This window comes from Lissotriton helveticus, chromosome 9 (genome assembly GCF_964261635.1).
Source record: "Lissotriton helveticus chromosome 9, aLisHel1.1, whole genome shotgun sequence".
Taxonomy (NCBI): Eukaryota; Metazoa; Chordata; class Amphibia; order Caudata; family Salamandridae; genus Lissotriton; species Lissotriton helveticus.
This window is the reverse complement of record NC_136070.1, coordinates 242,202,362-242,223,351: the sequence shown is the minus strand read 5'-3', so window position 1 is coordinate 242,223,351 and position 20,990 is coordinate 242,202,362. Positions and strand designations below refer to the sequence as shown.

The 20,990-nt window shown below is 45.5% G+C and overlaps 1 protein-coding gene across 1 annotated transcript in view; it reads left to right on the top strand.

Moving 5' to 3' along the window:
• Window positions 1-20,990, top strand: part of RMDN3 (regulator of microtubule dynamics 3) — a 149,434-nt gene that overhangs the window by 64,599 nt on the left and 63,845 nt on the right. The window lies entirely within an intron of this gene.

Genomic DNA, 20,990 nt, shown 5'->3' with positions numbered 1-20,990 from the left:
TATGGCAACAAAGTCACTACATTAGCCTATCTTAGTCCTTTTGCAAAAATAACCAAGCTTGGAAATCAGCCAATCAGGTAGCAGCGCCCTCTTAGAACCTTCCCCACAGAGAGGCAAACCCTCAAGATTTTCTACCGCACCTCATGTGACAGGGAGTCTCCCTGAGCTCTGCTCAGTTTTTTCCTTACTTTCACTTCTTGAAGAGAAAATATGTCTGATTCTTCAAAGAAAAACTTGTTCTTACCTTGTTCTTCATGTGGGAAGAAGAGATTGCACTTTGAGGATCCACATAAAGAATGTATTTATTGCCTTTACCCAGCCCAAAAGGTCAAGGGTTGCAGGATCTGCAGAATCTTTCCAGCCAAGACCTTGAAGGACAGGGAAGGAAGACTTTTGGTTTTTTATGCAACATAACCGCACCCCGCTTGACGTTTTTTATTATCTACGACTGCGTCAAGGTATGCGCGATATCCTTCCTGATTTCCCTGTTGAGCCTGAACTCACGCCTCCACTTCACTTCCTTCTGAGCTCGCAGGATGGCTCTCACCTGGTATCGGGCATGTATCGCCATGTGAGAATATGCGGCCTACCACCGGAGGCCTCTGCGAGACGGCATTGGTCTACTGAACTGGCTGTTGACCTAACTGACGCCCAGTGGTCATACTGTTGCGCTCTAACGGCTCGTATCTCGGCTAGCTGCAGACTCAAGATCATACATTACAAATTGTTGCAGCGTTTATACTATACCCCAATGAAGAAATACAGATTTCATTTGTCTGATTCTGACCGTTGCGAGCGTTGCCGTGCTGAGCATGCTGGCTTTCTGCACCTGGCCTGGGAGTGCCCCTCTGTACAGGACTATTGGCAGCAGGTACATGGCGCCCTTGAATCCATGACCGGGACATCCATACCACCAGACCCGGTCCTGATGCTGTTGGGACACACACCACACATCCCCTCAACATGCAGGAAGTTCGTAGACGTTGCGCTTCTATTAGCAAAACGGCGCGTCGCCTGCAGGTGGGGCCGTGGCAGGGCCCCGAAGTTCAAGGACTGGCTTGCTGATATGACATATAGCCAAGATCAGCCCACAGTTTTCACTGAATTACTCCCAATATCTAGCAAGCCGAGAGACATTTGGGGCCCCTTGGTTACATATCTTCACGCCCAGATGGCTCGAGATGATGATTTGGAGGGACACGGCAACCGAGATGATAATGGTGTCCAGTTGTAATATATCCTTGTTCCCCGAAGGTCCTGCTTTGATTTCTTGCCGTCGTTGCTCCTACTGTATGTTATCAGTGATTGTCACCATCCTCTTCCCCACTGATCTGATGTTGCTCACAATCGCACTGCTCTGTTCTGTTTGACATAGCTCATTGTATTTTTTTATATGATATGCTTCACCGTTCTGAATGACTACTGTGTATTATTACAGCTGCCTTACCATTACTCATTTTACAGGTTCCCAGCCATACCACTCCGTCGATATTATGTTCAAATTGAATTGATTTGCTGTGATGCACAAGATGTGTATTTTAATAGGTATTTGCTTTCCATTGTGACCCAGCCACGGTACTGTCTTCTGTTTGTTTTTCTGTTTTTCTTGTTTTGATGCAAAAAATCCAATAAGCAAAGTTAAAAAAATAAATAAAAAAGGAAGACTTTTGGTTTGGCTGGAGAAGTTGAAAGCTTCATCTGAGGTGGTATCTGGTGATGAAGGCAGTGTGAGTCCTCAGGCGTCCACCCCTCTGGCCAAGAAGAGGGATAGATCTGGGGATCCACCTGAGAGACAGAGTAAGACCCAGAAGAAATCTCACTCTGAGACTGGTCACTCTTCCTCAAAAAAAGAGAAATTCTCTTTCTCTTCTGAGGTAAAATCTGGAGGAAAGGTAAGGGTTTCTGTGAAAACTGCCTCAAAATCCCTTTCTGAGCCTCCGTCGATGTCGAAAACGGCTCAGTCGACGATGAAATCTCCTCAGAAGGTAAGTGAATCTTCAGCGTCGACGAAGAAAATCCCATCGTCGACGAGAACTCCGACGGGACCGTCGGCGAGTGTTTCATCGCCGTCGATGATGCCTATAACGTCGGCGCCTACTTCGTTGGCGATGCCACTGCCGTCAACGACGATACACCTTTCGTCGACGAGTACGCCGTCGACGATGTTACAAATTCCGTCAACGACACAATCGTCGACGAGCCCACCGTCAACGATGATATTACTATCGACGACGAGCCCACTGTCGACGACAATATCGTCGACGATGGTTTTTCCGTAGACGACCCCCATGATTTCAACATAGACGGTATCTTCGATTATGGCAATTTCCACAGATACTGACTCTCCATCTATGTATATTTCTTCAACACTGAAGCGCAAGAGGCCTGCATCTCTACAAATCACACCTGTTTTATGCTCTAAATTGTCATCTTCAAGACAATATTATCAGGATATGTCACATATTTCACCTTTACCTCCTAGCCACTATTTGGAGGAATCAGATGATGACGAACCCTTTGGCCCAGCACATGACCCTTCTCAGCTCCGAATGAAATATCAGGAGGATGATGACGAGGAGGAATATTATGAACCCTGCGAGTCTTTAAGAGGCCCTCAAGAATCTTTCCACCAAGAACCTATGGTGCAGATGCCTGCTGCTTTAATGCAACACCTCACAGCGATGTTGAGGGCCTATAATGCTCGCTTTCCCCCCGTACCAATCCCGGAAAGAGACCCTGCGCCTACAGCTGTGCAGGTTACGACTCGGGCTACCCCTGTTTCAGTACCTCAGGTAGCCCTGCCTTTTCAATTACTTCAGGATGATGATGGAGACACGGTGGCTGAAGAAGGAGAAATACCAAATTCGCCCACAACTGCTGACGAGTGGGATGAGTATCTTATTCCAACACCAGCCTCGCCAGTTCCTCAAGCTGTTTACTCCCCTCCTTAGGACATAGGAGGTTCTCATGCTATCATGGAAAGGGCAGCCACTAGATTCCATCTGTCAATGCTGGTACAGAAGACAGAGTGTTTTCTTTATGATTTTAAAGACCAAGGCAGAAAGTCGGTTCATTCAATTCCAATAATAGATCATATCTGGGAAGAAGGGGTGAAGAAAATGAAGACTCCGTTCTCAATTCCGGCGATCCTTCCTCGCATCGATAAGAAATACAATGCGCCAGATGATGCTCCTTCCTGCCTCTCAGGACACCCTAGACCAGACTCCGTCATCTCACAGGTGGCTCAGAGGAAGTCTCGAAATCCTTCCGTCCCAATAACGGCTCCACCAGACAAGGAGGGTAGGCGCCTAGACACCACCATAGCGGGCGCTACAGTTCGTACCATGAATTGTTTAGCGATTTTAGGAAGATACGACCAACAATTGTGGTCAGACATTTCCCCCAGCGGCCGTCTATAGACAACAGGGCAGAAGACGACAACCTCAAGGCAGAGATTCTGCTAGGAAACAGTGACCATCTCATGGCACCTGCACCAGATATGCCACAAGTATACACAATTCCAAGGATATCCCAGCATCTCGAAAATTGGAGAAAAATAACCACAGACAAGTGGGTTTTGGATATAATCAAATTTGGTCACGCCCTAGAATTCACCAAATTCCCCCTCCTCATCCACCTCTGAAGAAAAACCCACCGCATCTTGCTCTGCTCAGGAAAGAGGTGAGAACCATGCTGTCGAAGGAAGCGATAGAGAAAGTGCCTCATTCTCAAACGGGAAAGGGATTTTATTCTTGCTTTTTTTTAATAAAGAAAAAGTCTGGATAATGGAGACCAATCTTAGATCTGAGAAAGCTGAACAAGTACCTTCAGAAAAATTCCTTCTGCATGGTAACACTCCTGGAAATCCTCCAGCTTTTGAATCATGCGGACTTCATGACAACGTTGGATCTCCAAGATCCGTAGTTCCACATCCCAAACATCAAAGATTCCTAAGATTTACTGTGGCAGGTGCACATTTCCAATTCAAAGTTCTCCCATTTGCCCTACGCTCAGCTCCAAGAGTCTTTACCAAATTCCTAGCTCCAGTAGCAGCTCATCTCAGGCTACAGGGCATCCAATTATTCCCGTATTTGGACGATTGGCTGATAAAGGCTTCGTCTTTTCGTCCTGCTTCTCTTGCAACCGCAAAATGTCTGCAGGATTTTCACTCTCTAGGACTGCCTCTGAACTTCCGAAAGTCAATCCTCTATCCGTCCCAAACAATTCAATTTCTAGGGGCAAGACTGGATACCGTTCAAGGCAAAGCATTCTTGTCCAAAGAAAGACAATCTCGCCTCGTTTCTCTGGCGGCAGACCTCCTAAAAAGAAAGTTTGCTTCAGTGAGGATGGTCAAGTCTTTCCTAGGGATATTATCATCGGCAATTCTACTAGTGCCTCATACGCGACTGAGAATGAAACCAATTCAAGAGGAGCTGGACAATCAGTGGCTCCAAATCTCGTGTTCATTCGACGACTCTTTCTTGGTGAAGGTTTTCCAAAAATGCCTCCGTAGGACTCAGATTTCAACCTTCAGTAACAGATTTCATCCTCACAACAGATGCCTCCCTAGAAGGTTGGGGTGCGCATCTTCAGGATCTCTGCATAAGTGGAAAGTGGTCTGCTGCAATGGCAAAGATTCACATCAATTTTCTGGAGCTTCGAGACATTTTCCTGACGCTACAGTCTTTTCTGCCAAGACTTCAAGGATCAACGGTTCTGATCAGAACCGACAACACCACTTGCATGCATTATCTAAACAAGCAAGGGGGTACCCGGTCTCACATTCTGTCTCAAGAGGCTCAAAGTATTTGGGAGTGGCTTCTCTGGCACAATATAACGATCCAGGTGGAACATCTTCCAGGAATCCACAACACCTTGGCAGACACTCTAAGCAGGATGTCGAAATCCTGTCACGAATGGGAGCTGGATCAAACCATTCTAGAGAATGTATTTCAAAAGTGGGGCAAGCCAAATCTGGGTCTCTTTGCCTGCAGGAACAATCGGAAGTGCCCTTTCTTTGCAAGTTGGGAACCAGAGAAGGGCTCTTGGGGAAACGCTTTCATGATGAGATGGACGGGGTTTTCGCTAACGCATTCCCTCCCTTTGCGCTGATCCCAAGACTTCTGCGCAAGATCAAGATGGAACCATGCTGCATGATTTTAATTGCGCCGAAATGGCCTTGTCAGCACTGGTTCACAGAACTTCTCCTTCTCTTCAAGTGCAAAACATTACACCTTCCAACAATACAGAACCTGTTGTCAATGAGCGAAGGCCAGATTCGTCATCCTCGTCCAGCCCAACTGCAGCTCCATGCATGGTTTCTGGATTCTCTGAGTTCAAGGGGTTAGATTTACCTCAAGACTGCAGAGACACAGGTGTGGTATCGGGCTACGGCGGCCACGGGATGGGCTGACAGACCGACCCGGGCTACTCCACTCTATGCCTCGGATAAACTTGGCTCCCTTTGGCAATCGAAGGGATTCGATCGGTGGGACATGATAGGGATCAGCAGGGTCGATGATGTGTGGATCAAGGATAGGATCAAAACTTTTGAGGAATTGAAAGTTGAATATGGATTGAATGATAGGGAATCCTTTCGGTATGCGCAAGTCCGGCACGCAGTCTTGTCTGTTTTTCCCCGCGGCTCGGACGTGCCGGAAGCATCCCCGCTTGAAGATAGGATACTAGATGGGTATGTCCCTGATAGCACTATCTCGCTCATTTATAAAAAACTGATTAATACTAGGATTGACTTATTGGAAGGCCTCCGAGGGTTGTGGACCGGTGATGGTCTGGAGCTCGATGATGAAGACTGGCAGGCCGCGATCTCTTCCCCGAAAGAGGTGGCTATCCCGGCACGCCTTCGGTTTGTCCAACTCAAAATTCTGCATAGGGTGTATGTGACTGGTCCGCGTCTGGTGCGAATGGGATTCTCGACGGATGGATTGTGCAGGCGTGGATGTGGTATGGTGGCCACATTTCTCCATATGATTTGGGAATGTCCGGCTGTGCTGAGCTATTGGAATCGCGTGCATGCGGTAATGAGTGAGGTTACGGGTGTACGGCTAATGCCTGAAGCGCGGAGGTGCTTGCTGAACGTCTGGGAGCCGAATGATTACAATCTGGCGCAGCTTCGATGGACGACCTTGGGTAACATGATCGCCAAGCGTGACATTGCCCAGCTATGGGGCGCCCAGAGGCCTCCGACAGTCTTGGTGTGGAAACAAAACATGGATTGGTGCATGTTTCGAGAAAAAACGGTTTATGTTTCCCGTGGCACACCTGGCAAATGGGGGAAAATCTGGACTCAGTGGAACACATACCGTGGTGATATATGTACTCCCCCCATATCGGAATGTGATATTGACTTGTCTTCCTCCCAACCTGATGTTTCCTCCGCAGGATTATAGATGTTTTGTATACTTCTGATCTCCTTCCCCCCCCCCCCCCGATTTACTGGTTGCAACGATATCTGATTTACGTTTGTACCCCCCCCACGAGCCGAATGATGACACAAGTCTATTGTAATGCCTTGCTATGTTTTGTTTTTCTGTTTTCTTGTTTTTACTTTCAATAAAAAGTTTCAACAAAAAAAAAAAAAGACTGCAGAGACATTCTAAATAGAGTGAGAGCTCCTTCTACATTGAGGACCTATGCCTTAAAATGGAAGAGATTTTGTTGCTGGTGCAGCAACAGGATTTTACACCCCATGAAATGTTCTCCGGATAAGGTTCTCCCTTATTTATTGTCATTGTCTAAATCTGGTCTTATGTTTGCTTCTGTTAAATTGCATCTAGCTGCCATTTCCACATACAGACGATCTTCAGTTGCGGCATCCCTTTGTTCCAATCGTCTCATTAAACAGTTCCTGAAAGGGCTTTTCAGGACTTCTCCACCTATTAAGGCTCCTCCGCCGGAATGGAGACTGAATCTAGTACTACAACAACTAATGAAGCATCCATTTGAACCCATTCACAAAGCAGATTTGAAATATCTCTCATGGAAGACAGCTCTCCTATTGGCACTCACCTCTTCTCAAAGAGTAAGTGAAATACAAGCGTTCACTATATGACAGCCTTATTTATAGTTCACCAATGATTATGTCCTTTTAAGAACTAATCCCACATTCATACCTAAGGTTCCTACTTCATTCCATCTCAACGAACCTGTGATATTGCGATCTCTTTCCTAATCCATCTTCCTTGGCAGAAAAATCCTTGCATACCTTGGATGTCAAAAGATGCTGGAAGTTCTACATTTCTCGGATTGTGTCCATCAGAAAATCAGACCAGTTATTTATTTCTTATGGTGGTTAAAAGCCAGGATCAGCAGTAACGAAGGCCACAATCTCAAGGTGGATTGTATCCACTATCCAATCTTGCCATTGCAAGGCCGGGCATCCGTTATCAAATAAACCTAAGGCTCACTCTACCAGGGCAGTATCCTCATCTACTGCACTATTCGATGGTGTGTCATTGGAGAAGATTTGCCGTGCTGCAACCTGGAAAAGTGTGCACACGTTTACTCGGCATTATTGCCTGGCAACAGAGGCTGAGTCAGCAGTTGGTCAAGCAGTACTACGAAACCTTTTTAGATAAGGTAAGCCTATATGATAAGAGAATATTAGTCCTGCTATTGTCATGTTCTTTATTGCATATAATTATTTATTGCATATGTTTATGACTTGCTCTTTGTTGCAATTGGAAGGTGTATATATTATTGCATTGGCTTGACGTGGTAGCTTTTAGAATATTCTTATGATACCCACCATTCACTATGCATCTGAGTATTATTTACTGCTAGCTATTCTGATTCTAAGCATGTAAATCTATGAAAGATACCCCAATACTGGATAAGAAAACCAATTACTTACCCGTAACTTCAGTTATCCAGTATTGGTATCTTTCATAGATTCACATGCGACCCACCCTCCTCCCCGGAGAGGCTTACCTTATCAGTATGGCATACTTACTGTCACTTGTGCAACGAAAATCTGAGGGTTTACCTCTCTGTGGGGAAGGTTCTAAGAGGGTGCTGCTACCTGATTGGCTGAGTTCCAAGTTTGGCTCTTTTTGCAAAAGGACTAAGATAGGCTAATGTAGTGACTTTGCTGTCCATAGTAGCCTATTGTGTAATGTTATTAGGACTATAATGTATATGTTTTATTGTATCGCAAGACTACCACCTCGTTGGCGGGGACCATTCTAAGCATGTGAATCTATGAAAGATACCAATACTGGATAACTGAAGTTACAGGTAAGTAATTTGTTTTCTTTTCTTTGGTGTGAGTGATCTGTTCCATAGCCAGAAGTGCTTTGCATATGTTAGTCGTGGTCGTTCGCCCACCCACAAATCTTGCCTGATCAGAGTGTATAAAAGTCTCTGCTGGTTTCACCATTTTCCTGCTGAGATTTTTCCCAATATTTTTGCATTCAGATTTATCATTGAAAGTGGTCTGTAAGACTCACAATCCAGTGGATCTTTCCCCGATTTCGGGGAGGCTACTATTTGCGCTTTAGCATCATGGCTGGGAGCTTTGCCATTGCTGTGGCTTCATTATACATGTATAACTGTGGGCCAGTAAGGAGGTCCGCATAGTCCTGGTTAAACTGTGTTGGTAAGGTGCCTGCCTCCAGTTCCCCCAATCCCCAGCCTTTTTGGTTTTCCTAGTGCCCATGTTTTTGATTGCCTACTGAATGTCCTCCTTAGCATTGGAGAACACCTCTTAGAGTTCAGGAGCCATCTGAGGTAAGCTGGCTTCTTCTAATAATAGTCTTATGGCTTCCTGATTCACCCCACCCCCAGCTGATCGTTGTATAGTGTTGCGTACAATTTCTCCAATCTATGGATAACTCATCCCTGATCTGTAACCACCGGACCCATATTGTTGAACATTGCTACAATCGTTCTGTTACTTTTCTTCCAATTAACCAATCATGCCAATAATCTACTGGGCATGTCTCCTAGGTCATGACTGAGCTTGCAGTATGTTTTGTAATCATGTATACCTAATTGCTCCCTGGCTTCTTTCAGTTTAAGAACATAATTATGCTTTACCCAGTCCTGCCAGCAGTGATTTCCTAACTACATACGTTAAAGTCCTACTGTTAGATTTGGGGGTCTCTAGTTGGCACAGGTAGGTTCTTGTGACAAATAGGGATCCTCGCCTCTAGTCAGGATAAGGGGATTACACTCCTAAAATAACCCCTGCTCACCCCCTTGGTAGCTTGGTACGAGCAGTCAGACTATCTCAGAGGCGTTGTATGTTAAGCATTTGTGACCACATACAGTAACCCAGTGACAACACTACAGATGGACACCACACAAGGTTTTATATAAAAAAATAAGTATACTTTATATAGAGTTACCACAAGACCATAAACAACAAAAATACACAATACTATTACTTTAAGATGGTAGATTAAGCTTCGTTCAGTTCAATTCGTAAGATGCGACACTTTGCGTCATATACCTTAGGTTGCGTTGCGCTTCCACGACTAGCAATGTCGCAGTGAGGGAAATGCGGCAAAGTTCAGGAGCAAAGAAATAAGACGTGAAGATCTTCCAGATGCGGCACGCTTCTCGGGGATGTGAGAAGTTCTCGGTTCGATGCGTGGACTGCAGCGGCGACACCCTTGCGATACGAAGGCAACAGCTCCAGCGGCGACACTCTTCTCCCACGATGCGTGAAGCTTCCGCACGATGCAACAACTATAGGGGCACATCCAAGATGCGACGGCAGCAGCTCTGACTGTGGCGCGCTTCTCGGTGATGCGAGGTGCTCTTCTTCGATGCGGTGCAGTGCGACAGTTCCAGCGGCGACACCCTCCTTCGGAGTTGCGACGGCGACACGCTCCGACCTCGTTGCAAGATTTTTCTCCTGGTGCAGTGCAACAGCTTCAGCGGCGACAGCCTTTTTCGGAGTTGCGACGGCGACACGCTTCCTTTTCGTTGCGGCACGCTTCTCTCCGATGCGGTGCAGTGCGACAGTTCCAGCGGCGACACCCTCCTTCGGAGTTACAACGGCAGGCCCAGCGACGGCAAAAGCTTCTTCTCTTTGAGTCGCACTTTCAGCTCCTTGCAACACGCAGTTCCTCAGAAGGCCCAAAACAGCAGCAGGCACTTCCAAAAGAACTCTGGGGAGATGGGGCGTGAAGCCTGTTGTCCCTGAGACTTCAGTAGGTGGCAAGCTCTTTTCCAAGCCCTTGAAGATCCTTTACAAGTTGAAAGAATTGTAGGGCCCGTAAATAAATATCTTGTAGGGTGGAATCTTTGGGTTCCGCGGTATACAGTGACTTGTAAAAAGAGCCGAACAGGTCAGCCTTTTCTTTGTCCCTATGAAGCTGCTCCCCCCTCTTCCCCCGGAGGCTTCCTATGTACTCTCGCCTCTCTCGAAGTTGTCGTGCTAGGTGCCTGCCTACTTTATTCCCCTGTGCAAAAGAGGTGTGGCAGAGTTTCAAGAGGGTGTACTCTGCCCTATTAGTATAGATTGACGTTAGCTTACCACAGAGAGCCACAAGTGGACGTAAAGTAACTCTGGAGGGGTTGTGTTTATGTGCAAGTTCTGCCCTTTCCAGCTCCTGCTCCAAGGCATCCCTCTCCCGTGTCAGTTGTTTATTAAGAGTGGAATTAAGTTCAATACATTTCCCCCCGCAGGACAGCCTTGAAGACGTCCTAGTTAGTGCTTGGGGAGGTGTCCTCGGGATTGTTAGTTGTAAAGAATGCCGTTATTGCCTCTCTAAGTTCAGTTTGTCGTATTCTGTCCCAAGTGAGGGAAGTCGGGAAATACCACTTAGGGGATGTATTGGCTATCTCACCCCAATGTAAGCAAATTGCCAAGGGGCAGTGATCCGAACGGGCAAGGGGAAAGATCCTAGTATCTTGCAGGGTGCCCAACAATCTCTGACTGAGAAAAATATAGCCCAAACGGGATTAGGTGTGTAATCCCTAGATTGTGGGTGAGCTCGCCATGCATCCTAGAGACCCAAGTCCTTCATTCGCTGTTGTAAGGTCATAGTGAAGGAACCCGTGTGTGCCCTATGCTGGTGAGTGCTGTTGATTTCTGGTTGCCATGTAAGATTGAAGTCACCCATTAGAATGATATGGCCTTCTGCGACGCGATCTATTGTGGCAAGTAGGTGCGTAATAAAGTGTACTTGGGCTGTGTTAGGTACATAGGTAGCAACAAAAATGCACAGGGTGCCCCGGAGGGATCCCTTTACCAAAATCATCCTGCCTTCTTTATCAGAGTGAACCCCTAGAGGCTGAAATGTCATTGAACTGTGAAAGAGGATGGCCAACCCCTGGTGTTTGGTAGAAGCTGATGATCTATAGAGAAGGGGATATTGTTTGTGTTTGAGCATCAGCTCATCAACCTGCTGAAGGGGTGTCTCTTGGACGGCCACTATGTCCCAGTGGTGATCTAGAAGGTACTTCCATGTTTTCTGTTTTTTTTGCGGCGAGTTAAGGCCCCTAATGTTACATGAGGCAATCGTAATTACCAACTTGTCAAAAAGAATCTACCCCCTTTCCTCTCGTGGTAGTTTCCCCATGTCCCCCATATGTTTGAGGAGCTCGTTCTTCCCTCAGATATGTCTCCCTAGACATGCAACTGTGCCTGACCTATAATGTGGTCCTCGAGTTCCCACCAAATCCGCCCTCCCCCCACCCCCGTACAAAACAAAAACTAACATCCCCCAACAACCATATATGGTAGCCAAAAGGTAGTCTGTCTCCAGTGTGTACTTCTTCGCTTCCGGACATGTTGGTACGGGACTCAGCTGTAGTCCCCGTCCACGCCCATCCTGGTTGCTATTTAAACCTGTAGAGCATGCCATCATTTAAGGAGCGTGCGTGTGGTGGTAGCATCTGTCTTCAAACAAGGCTTCTGCTAATGTCCCTCAGATGTTGCTAGACCTCAGGCCTGGAGAGCTCAGTCGCCCGCCATATGTATTGTCCTGAAATACCGGAGTGGGGCTTGTAAAGTGTCGTGGGGTGGGAACCCCTCCCTGGGTACTTCGGGCTACTTTCCCAAGGATCCACAAGTCAGAGTCACAGAGGCGTTTTCTAGCCTTCTAAGTTGTACGCAATATCTGGGCATCACCATTCCTGAGCCCAACTGCCCGCAATGTTCTGGTCATTTGTGCCCTCCATTCAGACTTGTGTTCATTTGGCGGTGTCTCTGATAGGTCAGGTCATTATCCCCCGGTTTGTCCATGGCCGTCTCTGCTGCTCCTTGGTCGAGACCCAGTATCGTCATTCCCTCCTCAAGTTCTGTGATGTGCTGCATCTTGTTCTTGAATTCGAAGGTCATCCCGAAGGGGCAGGTCCATCGATACCGGATGTGTTCCTCGCGCAGCTTTGCGGTAATGGGGCGGAATTGTTGTCTCCTCGCCAACGTAGCCGGGGCCAGGTCCTGATAGACGGTGCAGCGGAACCCTTGGAAGGTGACATCGTTCTTCTTCGGGCTTCTTGTAGTACGGCTTTTTTTACTTTAAAGGAGTGAAACTTCGCTAGGATATCATGCGGTCTGCCGCGGTCCCCCGAGAATGGGGCCCCCACCCAGTGCGCCCTCTCCAGTTTAATCTTGAGCTGTCAAGGGCTGAGGATTTCTGCAAAAAGACCCTCCAGAAATGTCTCAAGATCATGCCCTTCTGCTCCTTCTTCCAGGTCACGGATCCTTATGTTCTCCCTTCCGGCCCTGTTTTCCATGTCCTCTGGCTTCAGTGTTGCTAGAAGTAGTTGTTTCCGGAGGTCGTGCAATTGCTCCTGAGTATCAGTTGAGCGTTTATCTAGATCTTGAGTGTGGGTCTCCAAGTCCAAAGCCCTCATGCCGACTGAATCCACATCCTGTTGGAGTGTCGCTACTCGCGTCAGCAGATCTGACTTTAGCTGTTCTATAGAGGTCTGGATATCGTGGTTCAGCTCTGCCTGAGTTCTGTCTTAAAGTGCCTTAGTGTTGCCAGGAGATCCTCCCTCATGAGCGCCATGGTGTCAGAGGGATCTCCCTGCATCGCTATTTGTTGCTTCTCTGCTGGCGGAAAGAAATTGGAGACCTTCGTAGTTGTCTTCTTTGGCGGCATAGATGCGCTGTCCACTGGTTGCCTGCTCGTGGGTGTATCGAAGAGCGCACCAAAAGTGACTGAGGAACCACTTTAAGTATGCCAGGCATGCGATGCCAGGTGTAACGTCACTGCTTACATCCGTTTTGCCCTGTCACTAGAGGAAAGCCGAGCTGGTTTCGGGGTACCTCATTGGAACCTCATCACAGACTCGTCAGAGGGTGTGTCTGCTATACGGGGTGTAGAGGTCCAGCGTCCCCACCTCAGGTCTCACCACTTATCAATGCTCGGAACGGCAAAAGGAGTGTAGCCCCAGGGACAATGCGTCAGTCGGATGAGGGTGCAGAGGCCCTGGCGGCCATGTTAAAATCAGGCATTGCCCAGACCTCCTACGTTAGGCGAGGAGACGCGGGGATCGTTGAGGCACTCCAGCTCTACCATCTGATTTGCGTCTTCAGCTGCACCCCACCGACCCCCAGAAGTCTCTCACCTGCAGAAGTCGGAGAAGGGGGGGGGGGCGAGTACTCTGTGCAGTAGGGCCCCTCTGCACCAGTCTCTGAAGGGGTAATGTTTCTGGGTTCCCACCACTCCTTTAGCCCTCGTCACAACAGGAGCCCCCGTTCCGATGTTATCTGTGTGGAGTTGCGGAGGATCCTTTATCGGGCAAACGCTGTCGCTAGCAAGGCGCCACCTGCCATTTTAATGAGGTCGCGTGTCGGCAAAGTTTCCCCCTGCAGCTCGGCTCGGCTTTGTTGAGGAGGCGCCGCTTCTCTCTCGGGTCTGCCTAGGATATGGACCCAGGGGTCCCAGAAAGCCTTTTTAGCCTCCTTCCCAGGGGTTATGCATCCCTGCTGGCTCCGTTCCGCTGAATCTTCGATGTGGGCACCATTTTGCGAGGCTTCCCCATTCCGCTCCCGACTATCCTTTAGTGGCGCCGCGCATCAGGATCGCTCTTTATCGCTATCGGCAGGCTCCGCCGTGGCACCTCGCTGTGGAGCAGTCTCGTGGGCCAGGCTGAGTGCGGTGAATGGCGGTGAGAAACTCTGGGATTTTTGGCGCTGACCGGGAGCTAAGGTAAGACACGTCTACCCGGCCAGCTTGCCTGGCCACGCCCCCTCTAGTTTTTTTTAACCATCTAGTAAGGTGTTTTTAAAAAAAAAAAAGGTTTTCACTACACCTAACTATAACTTCACCTTAACCTTTGATTGTTTTACATCATATTTACCCAACTCCCTTACTGAGCATAGCTTTTGAACATGCGGAGGAGCAGATTGGACTAAGGCCAGGCCCAGTGTCCAAGTCTTGTGAGTGAGGCTCTGCGTCCAACTCGCTGCGGGCTGTCGGTGACATGCAGCTGGCTAACCCCCTCAATTGTTGTGCAACACTCCATGGACACCAACCCCACATTTTCATGTTTTTTTCCTTTCTCCTTGGTACCTCAGTACTCCAGCGGTATCATTGCACAGATGTTACTCCAAGTTACAGCGGGCTGTGCAAGTTTTGCTTTTTAAATCTTGTACCATCCCGCAAGGCCACAGGGAGTGTGACCACGCTGATTCCCATGGGCCCTCACAAGAGGCATGGGCACATTTTATTTATTATTTTTTTACTCTGGCCTAGTGGAGGGGTCCTTATAGGACCATTCCACAAGGGCCAATAAACCCCGACCATATATATATATGGTATGTATGTATGTGTATGTATGTATATATGTGTGTGTATATGTATATATATGTGTATATATATATATATATATATATATATGTGTGTATATATATATATATATTCACTGAAAAAACCACAGGTTATAGACCATATATAGTTAGGAATTAGCATTTAGAAAACCTTATTTTACTCACACAAAACCATTGAAATTCCATATATAGTTAGTTGCACTAACTATATATCGTGCACCCGCAATCCACTGCTGATGATGTCACATATTACATCATTCATGACATGGTCAGTGACATCACTGATGACATCACTGATGACATCTCAAATGACATCACTGATGACATCACTGATAACAACATCCAGTGATTTTTTGTTTCTATAAAGTTTAAATATGTCTTACATATTGAAGAATGAGTGGATGTGTAAGTGTCTGGACGAAGGATTTAGTAGGTGCATGACTGACTGTATGAGTGAGTGATTAAATGTGTCTCACTGACTGCATGGGTTAGTAACTAAACTGTCTTAATTTGTGCATCATTATGTCTGTTGTTCTGTAAACTGCTGCATGTGTTGATCAGTAGCTATATGAGTAACTATATGGGTTATTGATTGATTGCCCAAGTATTTGTATGGGAGACTGAGTGTGTGTGTGGCTAGCTGGGAGGTGTGTGACTCTGTGCAGATCAATCTGTACTTGTATCAATGATTGTATAAGAAGGTAAGTATGTGTTAGTATATGTTTGAAAATGTAAGGTGCTCTATGTTTAACTGTATAGACAAGAAAATGGAAGTGTCATTGATTCTTTACAGGACTGACTAGGTGTGTGAGTAACTCCATGGATGAGTGGCAGACTGTGAGTGTCTGTATAGGTGTATGAGTGCATATGATAGTGTTGTAAAGATGAGTGATTGTATGTATGAATGATTGTATGGGTGAATGAGTGAAGGTGTGTGTAGACGTAGCAATCAGTGAGTGCGTATGTAGTAACTAGTATTGGTGTGTCAATGGTTTCAAAAATTATACTCTCTTTTTAACACTGGGTGAAACAGAGGTTATATTAAAATGTGAGGAGATGCATTGTATTGTCACATGAATGATATCATCAGTGATGTGGTCATTGATGTCAAATGAGATGTCATCAGTGATGTCATCAGTGATGTCATTTGAGATGTCATCAGTGATGTCATCAGTGATGTCACTGACCATGTCATGAATGATGTAATATGTGACATCATCAGCAGTGGATTGCGGGTGCACGATATATAGTTAGTGCAACTAACTATATATGGAATTTCAATGGTTTTGTGTGAGTAAAATAAGGTTTTCTAAATGCTAATTCCTAACTATATATGGTCTATAACCTGTGGTTTTTTCAGTGAATTTTCAAGGTTTTGTAAATACTAATTCCTAACTATATATGGTCTATAACCTATGGTTTTTTCTGTGAATTTCATTGGTTTTTTAACAGCTAATATCTGTAGCTGTAAAATGTATTCTTCTTTAAATCCCAAAATATATTTTATATGTTTATGAATAATTTTTTTTTAAATATTTTTTTTTCTTCGTTCCCGCTTCGCGAATCGGGAAGCTTCCCGTTAGCTGACCTTGATGCCGCGAAATAGACCGCAAGCCGGTAAACGTTTCTTTACCGCAAGTGCCGCGTTAGAAAACAACATCGTGACGCCTCCCGTCCGCATGACGTTTCACGTTGTCGCGTGATACGTCATATGACGTGCTACGTTAGCGAACTGGTACGCGAAGCGAGTCGCAAAGCGCAGGTTTCTGGAAGCAAACCGGGAGGCCCTGCAAAGCGCTTAACGTAAACACAGCAAGTCATGTGACTTGGTAATAACACTTTTCATTGGTTCATTTCACTTTTGGTTTCCTAATGATGTAAGACTAGGTCATATAATCTAAAATGAACACTTTTGATTGGTTGAGAACTCTTGTTTTTCCCAAATGATGAAAATCCCTCCTTCTTTCCTCACTCTGACTTTCATCATTGTGAGAGAAAGACCCTTTGTGATCACTGAGCAATGGCTTCTTTAGTAGCTTCAGCTGGTGCTTCCCCACCACCTCCACCACATCCAAGGAAGAGTGGACCACCTGCTCAAGTTATAATTCAACAAGAAGAAGAAGAAGAAGAGGAACAGGACGACGAGCACGAAGAGAGGCAGTTTTTGCCTGAGCAGCCCAGGACGTCTCACCGGAAAGAAAACTTCATTTGGCAATTTTTTAAAATTCCCAAAGGTCAGAAAAAAGTAAATGCAAGATACGTAACTTGCCTTATATGTCAAGATAGACTGTCCAGAGGAACCGAGAAAAAATACAGTTTCGGAAACTACACAATGCATCGCCATATGACTAGGTGGCATCCTAACAACTACAGTGCTGCACAGTTTCGGAACGACCTAGATAATCTCCCTATTATGGCCAGAAGATCTGTTGTACCGGAAGTAACGGGACCAGAGGGCAGGGAGATGGTGCCAAATATACAAATGAAATTTGGTGAAGTAAAACACACCTGCGTATTTTGCGATGGATTCATTTCCTACGGAGAAAAAAGCATCACTCTGATCAACAGAGCTATTGACTATCATATGCAAGTTTGTACGAAACGCCCAAAATAATAAATACTTCTTTTTTTGTTTTGTTGCTCCTGTTGAGCCCTTTACAATGAATCGTTTTCATTGCCCCCTCCAAGAAAAACCCAAAAAAATATAAAACTTCAGAAAAATTCAAAAAAAGTAAAAAAATGTTCCGAAAAATAATAAAAAAAAATATAAAACAACAAAAACAATAAAAAAAAAAGTTCTTTTCAGAACTACCTCCCCGTTATTAAAAAATTGGTACAATATTTGGAACTGTGCCAACCTCTATTTCTCTTAGTTCGCTTCCCAGTTCGCTCGCCGGTACGCGAACTAGAAGCGAACCAAAAACAGTAAGTATAAGGGAAGGAAACAGACACTTATGTTAAAAGAAAGACAGCTATAGGGGAGTAAACTAGAGATACTATTACCCGTAATCCACTGCTGATGATGTCACATATTACATCATTCATGACATGCTCAGTGACATCATCAGCAGAGGATTGCGGGTTTTTTGGCAACGTGCCTTATCCACGGTTTAATAACGCTGCCTTTTGCTTTATTTAAGTTTTCAAATTGTATGAAATATATACCAATAGGTCGTTATGAACCTTTAGGTAGTGCTTTTCTTCATGAGGTCTGGTCGCTTCCACACACATACAGATGTTTCAAAGATGATCAAGAAGTTTATCTGAATGGAGAGGAATGCACTGAGACGCCAGATCATTCACTAATGTGTAGGCACATACAGTTACACGGTTCATGCAACAAACACCGACCAAATATGGCTTGCGTGTTGCAAGGCACGCCAGTTCCTGCTATCATCCCCACGTTCAAGTTGTTGGAAAATGGTAGTTATTTGATGCTCAATAATGAAGATTGTTCTGAGTTAATTGAAAAGGGTCTTCACCTCTGTACGGGTGTTCGCTATGTGAAGCACGAAAGTTTCACGGGCCGAACTCAAGGCCACCTCTCTCTGAGACAAAAGAGCTCTTATTCTTGCCATGCCGTTGAAATCTGTCCCAAGGTTGGTATTTGTGGCCAGATTGAAAACTCCCTATGTTCATGTGTGGGAGGAAATAGAACATTTCTGCAGCAAATAACCCGTTCACTTACTGTTACGATAAAAGGAATACTTTTAATTCAGATTTGCCTTTCAATTTCAGCAAGATGGTTCCGACTATCTTTAACGCATCCTCCACAAAGACCCTGGCGCACTTTTTTAAAGTTGTTACCAGTGGTCTCGTGACTTCATTTGAGAAAATCTTTGGAGTCATCCCTGCTTCCTTTCATTCCATTTTCTCCACTCCGGTTCGTGGATTGGCATTTTTACTTGCATTACCAGCGGACGCTCTTGTGCTTTTTTACATTTTTAAATATGGATGTCCCTCCTATGCAACCTCCCACCCTGCAGCTGCTGACACTGTTCCGCAATCGCATGCTAGAATATTATGGCACAATGCCGTTGGCGATATTAAGCACGGCATATGGATTATCTTTTCGATTCTCCTACTTCACCTGTGTCCAGCCTGTATTTCACTGCCTGACCTGTGATTTCGATTGGGCCATTGATTTGTGTCTCTGCGGACCGGTTTCTCCTGACGTCGACTTTAATCAGCTGATGACTCCTATCATTACTCACGAGTTGGTTTGTCCTGGCGAAAGGATTATGGCTGTGGCATTGATGCATGGACTACTTGGTCCCTGGAATTTACTGGCGGCAGCACAGTCTTTCTTGGAACAGAGCTTTCTTGAAAACCCACCGAGCTGTCCTCTGATGGTGATAGAGGATCCGGTGCTGGGAGAGCACGTATGTTCTTTTCCGCTTTTAAATTGGATGGCTGAACTGTTTTCGGATGAAGACGGTGACTTCCTATTGGAGGCTGTTGCAGCTTATTTTGCATACACAGTTATGTCATAGACCTTTTTCATGTTTGATATGCTGAGTACTAGCATTTCATTGACAATTCATTGACTTATTTGTCAAGTTTTTATTATTTACCTTGCCTATTGGCTTAAGACTCGATAAAGTACTTGGCTGTTTTATTTTTCTTTAGCATTAAATTTTCCTAGTTTTTAATGCTTTACCTTGCGGACCGTCCACATATAAACTTGCAATCTGCTCTCATGAGATGGCACTTCTATTATCTTATTCAGTTCGTTTCCGGATCATGGGGAGGTGTCATCTAGGTCCTGGATATCTTTACACCGTGTTAAGTTAGCATGGGCTCATTACCGGTTTAAACGCCATTTTTCCTTTTTTGCAACTTCTGCACACGACACTTAGTTGTTGCTTTAGCTTTCCACCTAGTAGTTCGTGGTTTACATGAGAATAATATGTTATTGCTCTACTATCTGCTTTGCTTGTTAAACTATATCTGTACAGCGAGTGCTAAAGTTTCAAGAACAACACGATACAGAATTGTTATGAGGTCTGATCTCCACGACTTCATACTCATAACATAAGTGCAACTTCTGCCAATTCTGGGCATGAGGCGAGTTTTATATTGCTTTGCCGAACACACATACACAACAGTTGATGCGGTTCACATGAAGAGAGAGCTGGTGTATGCTGATGTGATTCCTTCAAATCTAAGACACTAAAGTATGGGCACGCCCTAAACCAACACAAAGAGACCTTCTTAGCAAATAATATAATATGTGTATTAGGGAGGGTGAGATATAAGCAGCCGCGGGCCGTGGAGGGAGTTACGGTGAGGCAGGGAGGCGGGGAGGGGGAGAAGCAGGGTGGAGCCCTCTCTACCTTGCCCCTCCCCCTCCCCGCCCCACCGTAACTCCCTCCACGGCCCGCGGCTGCTTATAAGTGTTGCTAACTCTTATTCATTTACAGCATGTTAACATACTGTCACCATTCGCTTTTTATGTACTAGTAACTATGCTGGTAATTTTGCTACTGATAATATGTGTACTTCTATTATCTAAGATACTACGCCTGAGAAGACGGCATTAGTAAATAAACATTTCAAATACACATGTGTTCTTCTTAACTCCATGTTCTGGTTTCTAAGAAATATATAACGACCGACTGTTCATGAGTTCCACGTATCCTGAGGTACTATAAGTTCATATTCTGGATTGTCTAAACATTGAGAGTTTGTTATATCCAATGTGACACTGTACCTAGCTTGCTAAGGAGTTTTTGATTACTAACGTGAGTTTTGGGACACCCTAATTCGCCGAGGTTCCAATCCTCTGTCCACAGTTCTGTGTGAGAACAGAAACCCTGCGACAGGGGCACCCCCGACTCTTGCTGGAGCTTCATCACACTTGCGATACAACTCCAGCAATGCGCCACCTTTACGGCACAGATACATCACGCATCTGTGCTGTTTTTGCCCCATGATGCGCCGCATTGTAAATGCAGCACACCATAGGTGACGGAACAGCGGCACAGAATGACTAACACATCCCTGGTGATGCGCCAGTCATCATAAATGTATCCCTATGCTTCTTATCTTGTTAGAGATGAACCGCCATATGTATCATCAAAGTTTTTTGCATTTCCTAAATAGCGAACTTTAAGGAATAAATAGCGATTCTTTACCATTCCTAGTTTGCGATTAGCTATTTGCTAATTACAAATTACCCATTCATTTCCTTCATTTCCATAGGGCGGTTGGACTCACTTTTAGCTCGAACGGC